At 37.6% G+C, this 12690-nt stretch overlaps 1 protein-coding gene across 1 annotated transcript in view; it reads left to right on the top strand.

Annotated features, from left to right (window-relative positions):
• Mhcl (Myosin heavy chain-like) overlaps positions 1-12690 on the top strand; it is a 353455-nt gene that overhangs the window by 109478 nt on the left and 231287 nt on the right. The window lies entirely within an intron of this gene.

Genomic DNA, 12690 nt, shown 5'->3' on the forward strand with positions numbered 1-12690 from the left:
CCCGTGGCAAACCCGTTATGTGTAAGACTCGTCGGCTGTCCCCAGAACTACTGAGGCAGGCGAAGCAAGAGTTCGATCACATGGTGGCTCAAGGTATTTGTAGACCCTCCAAGAGTGAGTGGGCCTCTCCATTGCATATGGTGAAGAAGAGCGATGGTACTTATCGCCCTTGTGGCGATTACCGTAGCTTAAACGCACAGACGGTACCTGATCGTTATTCCTTGCCACATATCCACGATATATGCAATGACTTATTTAACTGTAAAATTTTTTCCAAAATTGACTTACAACGAGCATATCACCAAATTCCAATTAATGAAACTGACATTAAAAAGACAGCTATAACCACACCATTCGGGTTATTTGAATTTGTAAGAATGCCATTCGGACTATCATGCGCTGCACAAACATCCCAACGTCACATCAACGAAGTCACAAGAGGTCTAGAAGGAGTACACGCATATATCGACGATATATTGATCGCTTCACCAGACGAAGAAACACATGTGGAACACTTAAAAGCTTTGTTCCAGCGACTTCAAGATCATGGAATGGTGGTAAACCCATCTAAATGCGAGTTTGCCAAGAAAACACTGTTATTTCTTGGTTATGAAATTTCGGCTGAAGGCATCGGACCCTCGCCAACAAAAGTGGAAGCCATCACGAACCTCAACAAGCCAGAAACCATTAAGCAGTTGAGAAGATTCTTGGCCATGGGAAACTTCTACCGAAGATTCATACCACGAGCAGCACACAAATTGATACGACTACACGATTACCTCAAGGGAGCAAAAAAGAATGACAACAGAAAAGTAGAGTGGAACGAAGTCACTACACACGATTTCGAAGAGGTCAAGAACTCGCTGATCAACGCCACTAAGCTTAGCTACCCAGAGGAAAGCAGCAAGATGTCAGTGTGGACAGACGCCTCAGATTACGCAATCGGAGGCGTGCTACAACAAACCACAGACGGCATCAACTACAAACCGATAAGTTTCTTCTCAAAAAAGTTGAACAAGGCTCAGTGTTCATATAGTACGTACGACAGGGAACTACTAGCCATTTTTGAGACTGTAAGGTACTTTCAACATTATCTGGAGGGCAGAGAATTCTGTATATACACGGACCATAAACCACTACAATTCGTGTTTAGAAGGAAAAGTCACGACAAAGAAAGCCCCAGACAACTCAGATATCTAGACTACATCTCACAGTTCAGCACGGACATCAAATACATAAAAGGAGAAGACAACGTCGTCGCCGATACCTTATCAAGAATCGACATGATCGAACAAGAGGCAAACATATCGTTCGAAAAGATCCATAAAGAACAAAGGCAGGACAACGAACTACTCGCACTCTTGGACGACAAGAACACTGCTCTGAACCTGATCAAAACCAACATGCAGGGACAAGAAATCGTCTTCGATCTCAACAAAGGCAACATGCGACCGTACATCCCAAAAACGCTACAGAGATCTTTCTTCAACCAAGTGCATAACCTCAACCATGCAGGAGCCGACGCCACGACCAAGACCATCAGTCAAAGAGGCGTCTGGAAAAATATGAAAGCAGACTGCGCAGCTTGGACGAAGGCCTGCATACCCTGTCAGAAGAGCAAAGTCAACAAACACACGAGGACACCGATCATCAAGATCGACATGCCGAGACAGAAATTCTGCGTGGTCCATGTCGACCTCATCGGACCTTTTCCACCATCAGAGGGACTGAGGTACTGCCTCACATGTATCGACCGATACACTCGATGGGCGGAAGTAATCCCTATCGCAGATATCCAGACCCACACAATCATCAGAGCCATCTGGGACAACTGGATTGCGAGATACGGCGTACCGGAGAAAATTATAACTGATCAGGGTAGGCAATTCATGTCTACGGACTTTAACTTGTTTTGTTCCAGATCAGGCATAGCACACTCCAACACGACGCCTTACCATCCACAAAGTAATGGCATGATCGAGCGATTTCATAGAACGCTGAAGACGGCCATTAAAGCTCACCACCCTGTTCCGTGGACAAAATCGATCAGCACCATACTACTCGGACTGAGGGCCACACTGCGCACGAATGCAGAGCACTCAGTAGCAGAGATGCTGTATGGGTGCAAACTAAAGTTACCAGCAGACATCCTGGAGCAGACGAACGACTACATTGACCCGGACTCCTACACTAGGCAACTGGTAAATTTCATGCAAAACGTCAAACCAAGGCCAGTCGAGCACCACAATAAAGGTAACGTTTTCATCCACCCGGAACTAAAGAGAGCCACACACTTGTTTCTGAGGGACGACAGAGTGTACAAACCCCTGATGCCGAACTACAAGGGGCCCTACAAGGTCATCACCAGGGCGGAAAAGACGGTAACACTGGACGTGGATGGCGAACATAAAAAGGTTTCGCTGGACAGGTGCAAGCCGGCGTTCCAGACAGCGGAAGAACGAGCCAGTCCAGCAGAAACGGAAACACCAACAGAACAACCGGCATACACAACGCGTAGCGGCAGGAGGGTGATACAGCGTCAGTTTTGAAAAACAGATTTCAAAACTTGGAAGGGGGCTGTGTGGCGGGTCGACAACGACGGCACGAGCCGAACATTGCCGAACGCCGACGTAGAGCGTACGAACGGGCCAAACCGGCCTCGAGAAAACTACCGGATTCCGACCTCACCGCACGCGTCTTCGAGGCACAAAATTACCGCCAATTTAGATTTACCAACTTCATTTTATTTTGCCTAATATAGTTATTAGAATCCTTCTTTCAATGTGTTAGCTTCAGTAGTTTAGTTTCGTGAATAAATCTTTGTGTAAAACGTAAGTACCCTGTTTTACTTGCTCTCATTCTGTGCACCCACATAACTTTGTACATCACAAAATTAGGCCACCAACTAGGTGCCTACATAAAGGTGGTAACAACACGACTAAATATCTATATTTACAAATATTCAATTTTTTAAATATATAAACTCCTGATCGAATAGCCAGTCTATTATTTTGCCCTCGTCACTTTTGGTAGTGCCATTTCTCAGATTGTTTGGTAACAAATTGAACATAACTGGAACCACATATTTTAAAGTTCTTGTCCCATATTTGTTTCTTGTCTTTGGAATCACTAAACCTTCATATATAGATAATATGTAAGTTTTATAGAACGATGTTATTTTTTACGCCAAAATGTACGAATACAAATCTCGTGCACAGTCTGGCAATATAATACGTAGCATAGTATGTACAGCCTATTTTATTCATTAAGTTTGGTGGCGTAATAAAATTAATGAAATTCCCCGTACCTACATTGAAAGATTGTGAGAAACGCAACAGGCCCCTTAGCATGTCATGCCTTCGTTTCGTCAATTCTTTCGTATTCCATGTGACTATCGTACTCTAATGATATCAAAACTGTTTGAATTTATTTAACTTTTTGTACATACATATTTGTACATTGACCAAATGGCAATTTATTCCAACAAACTCACCATTCTCTTTCCGTACCCAATGATGCATAGGGCACTGCATTGGTACACCAATCTCAGCGTATCATGATATTTTTTTTGCTGTTACATGAAGGTAAGATGATCAGTCTTTATTTTATTCATTTTGAATACAAACAGATGTACAGGTTCAATTAATAAAAAAACCATAAAAAATGTATACATAGTAGGGCCTGCCATCCAATTATATGTATTCACTAAATAATACTGTAGTGAAGCGACGACGGCTTAAAGTTTAAACTACATAAATAATAAATATACTTTATATTAAAATAAGACAATAAAAAAATAAATTACTACCTCAAGACAAGATCCGGTCTGTCTTAGTGATTCTTTAAATCTATAAAGACTTGCACCAAAAAAGTTCAGATCTTGTCTCCAGTTTACAATACGACATAATCGGGACATTGGTGCATGCAAGCCATAGGTTAGTGCTTTATCTGTTTAGTTTTTTATTGTTTACTTTTTAGCACGAACACTTTACAAATTTACTATTATGCTCAATGTTTGTTTTTGTAAATTTATTGATCATTTTAAGTTGCCAGAATTTCACTCTTCCATGCACTTTGTTGCTGCAAGACGATTAGTAATCTAGCATCAATAGGTAAATCAAATATCCGAATTTAGTAAATGAGGTCTAGAATTCCAACCGTCCATGCGCTCAGTAGCTGCGAGACTTGTTGTTATCTAACTTCTATTTTTATAAATTTGTTTTTTATTTAATTTTTTTAAATATCACTAAATCTCTAAACTTTATTCTCAAATAAAAAATGTGAATAGGGGCTAGATTTCTTACTGTCTATGCGCTCTGTAGCTGCAAGACGTGCTGTAATCTAGCTCCTGTATATCATAATTGGGGACGAGGAACAAGAATCCCAACCGTCCATGCGGTCTGTAGCTGCAAGACGTGGTGGGATATTTATTTATTGTACAGCGCCCTTGAGGTGATTTTCACAAAAACGGCGCTATATAAATTATCCAAACATTATATACATATAAGGGCGGGCATCTTGCCTTAAGGCAATTTCTTCCTACCTACCCAAACCGTTCAGTTTGAGAAAATTACAAATACATGGACATATTGAATCTTACAATTTTATACAAAAATTAAAAACAAAGAATAACAAAATAAAAATGTATAAAAAAATAAACACTATAATATGAAGAGAGGAGAGGGGATGGGAAGGAAAGAAAAATGATAAAGGAACAATTTAAATATTTAGAAAGTAACATTTCAATCTTGACTTAAATGTAAATAAAGAAGGGACGTCTCTAACATTAGTGGGTAGATTATTCCACAATCGAGCGGCTACTACTGTGAAAGAGGAAGCAAGAAAATTAGAGCGATGACAGGGTATTAAAAGGGTTCTCTAGTTACTAGAACGAAGAGATAGTCCGTGTTGTGGAAGAGATTGGAAGAGCTCTCTCAGATAAACAGGCGTAGTGGGATTATTTAATAGATTATGAAGAAGTGATAGAGTGTGCATGTTTCTTCTATGCCTGATACTAAGCCAGTGTAGGTGCGTGCGATACTCGGTTATGTGGTCAAATTGGCGAAGATCAAAGATATGCCCTGGAAAGGACGGCCCTCTTTTGCAGCACAAAAACTGAACCAATATCTGCAGCACTTCGCTCCCGTTTCCAGTGCAAACGAACGAACACTCCGCGTCTCCCGTGCTGACTACCCCGACTCGTCTAATACTTAATCGCATATCACTTTTGACACTAATACCTCCTGTAACATATTAATATGGAGTTTATCAGCCGTCATGTCGAGAATGTTATGATAGTTTTTAAATAATAATAATCAATCATGTTTTTGAATCGCGCTGGCGCACGGCGCGGCGCTGGCTGCCTTCAAACCGGAAAGAGATTACATTTTTGAAATACGTTTGAAGCCATTTACTTTTACGATAAAACTCCCATCTATAAGACTAAGGTCATCGTCACAATAATGTTTAATCAACGTTCATCCTTTGTTCACATTTCCCTATACAAAACATGCATTTTAATTAACGTTTATTTGTTACAGGTAAGCTGTCTTCTTTTTAACCAGTTGTTAATTACAAAAACTCTACCATCGGTAAGTGCATCAGAAATTAAATTAATTTTTAAGTGATAGGTTATATATATATTTTTTATTTATTTATTTATTTATATTTGGATAATTTATATAGCGCCGTTTTTGTGAAAATCACCTCAAGGGCGCTGTACAATAAATAAATATCCCACCACGTCTTGCAGCTACAGAGCGCAAGGATGGTTGGGATTCTTGTTCCTCGTCTCCAATTATGATATACAGGAGCTATATTACAGCACGACTTGCAGCTACAGAGCGCATAGACAGTAAGAAATCTAGCCCCTATTTACATTTTTTATTTGACAAAGTTTAGAGATTTTGTGATATTTAAAAAATATATAAAAAAACAATTTATAAAAATAGAAGTTAGATTACAAGTCTTGCAGCTACTGAACGCATGGACGGTTGGAATTCTAGACCTCGTTTACTAAATTAGGATATTTGATAGTTGATAACATTTACCTATTAAAGCTAGATTACAAATCGTCTTGCAGCTACAAAGTCCATGGACGAGTGAAATTCTGGCCACTTAAAATTATCAATAAATTTACAAAAACAAACTTATTTTTTTAGAATTAGAATTTTTATTATTCAAGTTAATTTTTATTTATCATTTTCCTTCTTTTTAATTGCTTATCTTTCACTTGACAAGCCCCGTATTAAAATATACCAACTTAAGAGTTTTTCTACTGACTTTTTTGGGTGGAACTGCATTTAAATTACAATAATAAAAATTCGTGTATCGTTTTATTCCGCTTTTATTTATAATTTTACCAGTGACCGGGTTTCGTCGTGACCGACATCCTCTGGTGGTGGGTGACAAAAGAAATTTAGACCTAGGTATAAAAGTTCTTTTGCACAACGTCATCTTTACCTGCTGGATATAATTCAATATATCTATGCTTATATATATTTTTTTTAATGTAATGGCCGATGACTCAAGATTGAAGACTTACTAATGCAACACGATGAGATTGATCTTTCATCTAATTTAATTCAAAAAGTCATTTAAAAAAAAAAAATTGTTTATAATCTTAAAATGGAGTAAATATTTGATTTTTCGGACTAGCATCCCTTCCGCAAACCCCTACCCCCTCTCATAAAAAAAAGAGATAAAAACGTATTTGACCAACGAAGTGACCAAGAACGCACCAGACGCGGACAAGTGAAGCGGCTGGGTAGGAGAGAAGTGGGGTTTGTGGAGGGACCGCTTGTCCGAGAAATGAAGGATTTACTACATTTTGAGATCATGCATTTTTTTAATTTTTTTTTAAATGACTTTTTGGATAAATTTTATTAGGAATTTTTATACGCTTACCATGAGGAATGTTCCTCTGAAGTTTTGCGGTCTGGCCCTGAAAACCGTGTATATATTTTTTTAATGTTATAGCTGTTACTTTCCAAAAAAGAGACTAGCTCTTGTGCTAATTTGTTTTGTCCATTGTAAGCATAAAGCTGTATTCAACTAAAAAAAACGCTGATTTTGTCGCCAAAAAAATTAAATATGATGAAATACGATAGACATGGCAATTATACAGTATCTAAAAGCTTAGCTTCTTTAAAAAAAAACTAGTTTTATTTCTGCTCTCCTGTAAACCAGGCAAAATCCAGATACGATAGTATACGCATAGACTGTTGAAGGCAGTCGCGTGCACATAATTTTTAACTAGGGTAGGCAGTAGAAAAAAAAAAGTTTTATATAGTATGAGTAATGAGTAATCAATCTTACTAAACAGTTTCCTTCACTAGTCACATTAGTTTGAATCACCATGCTGTAGTTAATATTTAAATTACCTAAGCTACATCAAATATCCAAATAAATGCTAAATTTATATGATAAATTTCTTATTTTTAATATAATTTAAATAATATATTGCTACGAAATCCTTCTTTTCAATAATTTTATATTTTCATTTATTACGGTTGCTACACTCTAAATTAAATTATTTTGGGCTCTATTTGACATTCCCGTAAATGCACTTCTAGGTAATTGCAAGTGATTTTCCAAGATACCGTCATATTTAGCTAGTAAATCAATAAGTTCCAAAAAATTACCTTTATTATTTTTATTTTAAAAATCAACGCGGAACATAGATACTCTCGATTGTATAATTATAAAAGAAACCAATTTGAGGTTATTATTTTGACATGACTGTCTTTTATTAAATAATAATCGAAAAAAACGATAGATATCAGTAACGTATTCATTTGTTCTTTCTAAAACAATGTACCCACCAACGTTCGAAAAGCACTGCCTACTAGCTTACACATACACGCGTAATTACAACTGAAATAAAACCCACACATACACATTTCGTTCCCGCATACGCGCTATGTTCATATGGAAGAAAAAGGCATTTGTAGTTCGTGCTTCTCCCGACCCTTGGCCGATACAATACACTACTTAACCGAATTATCTCTGGCGCATTTTTCAAATTTTAAAAATAGTTACTAATATTTTTGATAATATTTTTTGCTATTATTTTAATGAAATTCTAGTAGGGTAGGCACTGCTTATGTGCCTTTATGGAACGCTCGCCACTGATTGAAGGAGTAATTGTTATGCGAGGAAAACTGTTTTTGCTCATAAAAATATCACCCGCTGTATCGATACAAATTCAAAATCGATTTATGATTGGGTTTATTTTGTTCTTTGTACCCGATGCGAAACGCTCCACCGTCCATTGTGATGGTAATATCAACCGGCGAGTGATGGGAGCCTATCTGCCATACCGTCACGCGTCACACTCTCGACCTGGCGCGACAGTCACCGTGACAGATGATGACGGATGGGAGGGACGGGTGATGAAATGTCTCGGACGCGGCAAATCGCGCATAAGGGATCTTTTGTCAACCAAAATAACAAAATAAATGTTTAGGAAGAAAGTTTTGAATAGGGAAAAAAACTTTTTTTTGTCTGTGAAATACTGTCCGGCAAAATTTTTTTTTGCAGGAGGCAAAATTAGCAGTTCACAATGGAGTTCTAGTGCCAACTCTAATGTATGGGAGCGAAGTATGGAATTGGAAAAATAGTTATGAAAGTAGGTTAAATGCTGTCGAAATGCGATCCGCCAGGTGAGTGCGTGGTAAAACGATGTATGATAGGTGCACAAATGTCGAGATCCGTGAACTGTGTAAGACTGAGACACGCATTTTCGACAGAATCAAGAAAGGAGTGCCGCGCTGGTTTGGACATGCAGAGCGAATGGACAGCGAAAGAACGGCTAAAAGGATCTACGATGCGAATGTTGATGGATGCAGAAATTGAGGAAGACCGACAAAGACATGGCACGATCAAGACCATCAAATACTCGAAGGTGGACATGTCAAGAGTAGAAAAATCGACGTGCGTGCATGAGAAGATGTATGAATGCAGAGGAAGCGAGGTCTGTTTGCAAAGATGTAGTGATATGGCGTTCTATCCTCTCTGCCCATCCCTACGTGATGGTTTGTTTATTTGTTTGTTTGTCTGCCGATTGGTGAATTGACATACTGTAAACCGGAAATTTATTACAAATCTATCCTCGGTTGATACAGTCGTGACGTCGTTCAATGTAGTTAGTTTTTATTAAAAATATTTTTGTTATTGTTTTCATACATTTTTAAGAAAATTCGCCTGTGAAAATTGAATGTTCTAATTTTTACTGCGATTAAGAAAACATTTTTTAAATCCAACTTGCCGTCGCCCTGATTTCTTCAATTTATTAAATCTTAGTCATGCAGAAAAAAAAGATTAGGGTCATAAAACACAAAAAACATTAATCAAAATTATTAGGAAAAAGAAAGGCGAGAATCTGCTTAACCGTTCAACTGAAGATGAACTTCACTGATCAAACCAGTTTTATTTATCTTTGATATCGGATCAGACCCAAACATTAGATTGATTGAATTGATGAGCAGTTTCAAGAGGTGTCAGTTTGTGAAAAATTGATTTCATTTAAGAAATTTCCACAAATTCGCTTTCAGCCAAAGAACACCGGTCTGTTATGTGAGGCTGAGACGAGCATTATCGACTTGAACAATCAAGAAAGGCGCGATGCGTAGGTTTGGACATGTAGAGTGAATGGACGGCGAAAGAATTCACCGTTCGAACGTTGATGGGTGCTGAAAATGAGAAAGATGTGGCATGATCAAATTCAACAAACACTTGAAGATGGACGTGCAGTCGGAATAATCGGCGCGCTTGCATAAGAAGATCTATTTTGTCCCCTCTGCGTACCTCCGCGGAGAAACGGCTTGCTGGTTTATTAGTTTATTTAGTAATTATCCGCGAATATAACTGTACACATAATCACTACGAATATATTTTTTTTAATCCTCAATTTGCAATTGAAATCATCGGTAAAAAAATATTTTCCTTGTAATTGCCGAGTAAACGTAAAAAATAAACTGGATTTTTTTTATCTGTCATTTCTGCCGATTGGTACGTTTGCGGTATGTAAACCGGATATATTTCACAGCTCTCTTATCGTTGGTTTATCCGTATGATCTAGGGACGTCGTTCAAAACAGTTTTTTTTTCTCCCATTTTCTAGAAACTTTTCGTACAGTTTAATGCTCTAATTTTTACCGCGCGCAAAAAATCATTTTTTGAATCCGATTTCCCGTAGGGCTGAAGTTCCTCATCACGCACCTATAAGTTGAATTTGTATTCAGTTCAAGAGTTTGATTATCACACTACTGCAGTATTTAAAGAAGGATCAAAAGAATTTTCAGTAATGGCCGACAAACGCGTAAGTTAATATTTTTAGATTGGTCAAATCGATGCGATGAACGGTTACAAAGTGTCAGTTTACGAGAATTCAACGAAATATATATAGATAATTTATATGGCGCCATTTTTGTGAAAATCGCCTCAAGGGCGTTGTGCAATTAATAAATATCCCAACACGTCTTGCAGCTACAAAGCGCATGGACGGTTGGGATTCTAGTTCCTCGTCTCTAATTATGATATATATGAGCTAGATTACAGCACGTCTTGCAGCTACAAAGCGCATGGACAGCAAGAAATCTAGCCACTATTTACATTTTAAAATTATTTTTTTATTTGACTATGAAGTTTAGAGTTTCAGTGATATTTTAAAAACAAATTTATAAAAATAGAAGTTAGATTACAAAAAGTCTTGCAGCTACTGAGCGCATGGACGGTTGGAATTGTAGACCCCATTTACTAAATTTGGATATTTGATAGTTGATAACATTTACCTACTGAAGCTAGATTACTAATCGTCTTGCAGCTGCAAAGTGCATGGACGAATGAAATTCTTGCAACTTAAATTATCGATAAATTTACAAAAATAAACATTGAGGATAGGAGATAGATTACAGCACGTCTTGCAGCTACAAAACGCATGGACAGTAAGAAATCTAGTCCCTGTTTACATTTTTTTTATTTTTTTTTATTTGACAGTGAAGTTAAGAGTTTAAGTGATATTTTAAAAAACGAAAAAAAAAAACAAATTTATAAAAATGTTACTATATATTACTAAAGTGTGGATTTTATATCAAGTGGTGCGTTCCGCAATGGCTTATCCGTTTGATGTGTCCGTTATTACGCGATCTCGGCCATCAGCTTCCTCTAAAGTTGAAGAGTCACGGCGATCTCCACCGTCCGCTGTTGCTGCACCGCGGACCTCCGCGAACCAGCGATCGGCCGTGCGCCCTGGGCATCGCCTCGTAAAGATTCCAGCCTAACGAGGTTGTCAGTTTTCACTCTCTACGAGCAGAAAGGAAACGTAATGTTCACGATTAAGAACAGATTCTCACGGCGTTTTTTGCTTTCATTGATGTTGGATCTCAATCACACGTTTACTAGAGAAATTCCATCGTCCGATATCTTTCCTTGTTTCAATAGTGTCACGAATATATTTTCATCGTCGTCATCATTCCATAACCGCTCCCTAGTTAGAGCATATGGTATCCACAAAGCAAGGGCGAATCGTGTATAGAAGCGATTATGCGCAGCTTACCATTATATTTGACTATCCATAATAATTTCGCCTGAGTTCGATAGGGATCATGTTAGGATCTGTGTTAGGATTTTGCCGGTAGTGTCTTGATAATTTGATGTTCCACTGTGATTTGTTATAGATACGTATTGTTTTTCATCTGTTAATTGAGTGCATGTTGTATAGGGCAAATTTTTCTAATGTTTCCTATATGTATTTGGGTTTCGTGTCGTTTGATTGATTTGTTTGTATTACTACGTTCTTCTTCCTTTCCGATGCGGAATCTGGAGCGTGCGGACGCTTTCTCAATTTGGAACTAACACTGTATTCCTCCAATGTCATACTGGGAAATTAGAAAAAGGTGATTGTGCTGACCATGTGTATTTGATTGATCACAAACTGACAATACTGCAGTGAGAGGTACAATGACAGTTTTTAAAGTTTATTTGTTTTGTTATTTTCGCGGTTTGATTGTAAAGAAATATTAAATTTTCGCTTAATTAGTTAAAAAAAATAAATTGATATTGATATGCGAAACTGAAGAAAGACTTAAGTCTTTATGAACAGTTTCGGGAAAGGGGTGGATGTTTTCATTGTATATCCATAATAATGTTTTGCGGTGACTTTATTTACATAAAAACAAACAAATGATTACTATTTCTTATTAATCATTGCCAAAATTCGTATGTCATTCAACATGTTTCTCCAAATTAATGTAAATAGAAATATGAATAAAGCGCGCCCAGCGCCAGCAAATGAGTCAAGGAACTAGCCGATTACTCCAGCTTATTTCTTCACACAAATAAGTGTACCTACTATATTTTGAACATATTAAACCTAGTAGCGGAATTTTTCTCCTAGAGTTAACTTGCAGTTTACACAAATTCTTTGAAGATTCTCGGTTTGGAAAACAGTATTTTAAACATTATTTCTTAATGCCTATTTTTCTTTGAGATGATACTTTTGACATATGACTCGCTACGCACGTGGCGCTCGACGCGGCCGTTATTCATTATTCATTTCTAGAACAAATCGGTCAGTTGACATTTCAATCAACAATATTTTGAGTTTGTCCAAATTTTTGTAGACAAGGACTGGATTCAACTCCCTGGGGAGCTGTTGATATTAACATATTATAACAGAGATGAAGAACAT

Source organism: Micrasema longulum, unplaced genomic scaffold (assembly GCF_059751315.1).
Source record: "Micrasema longulum isolate JH-2025_06_02 unplaced genomic scaffold, ASM5975131v1 h1tg000688l, whole genome shotgun sequence".
Classification (NCBI taxonomy): Eukaryota; Metazoa; Arthropoda; class Insecta; order Trichoptera; family Brachycentridae; genus Micrasema; species Micrasema longulum.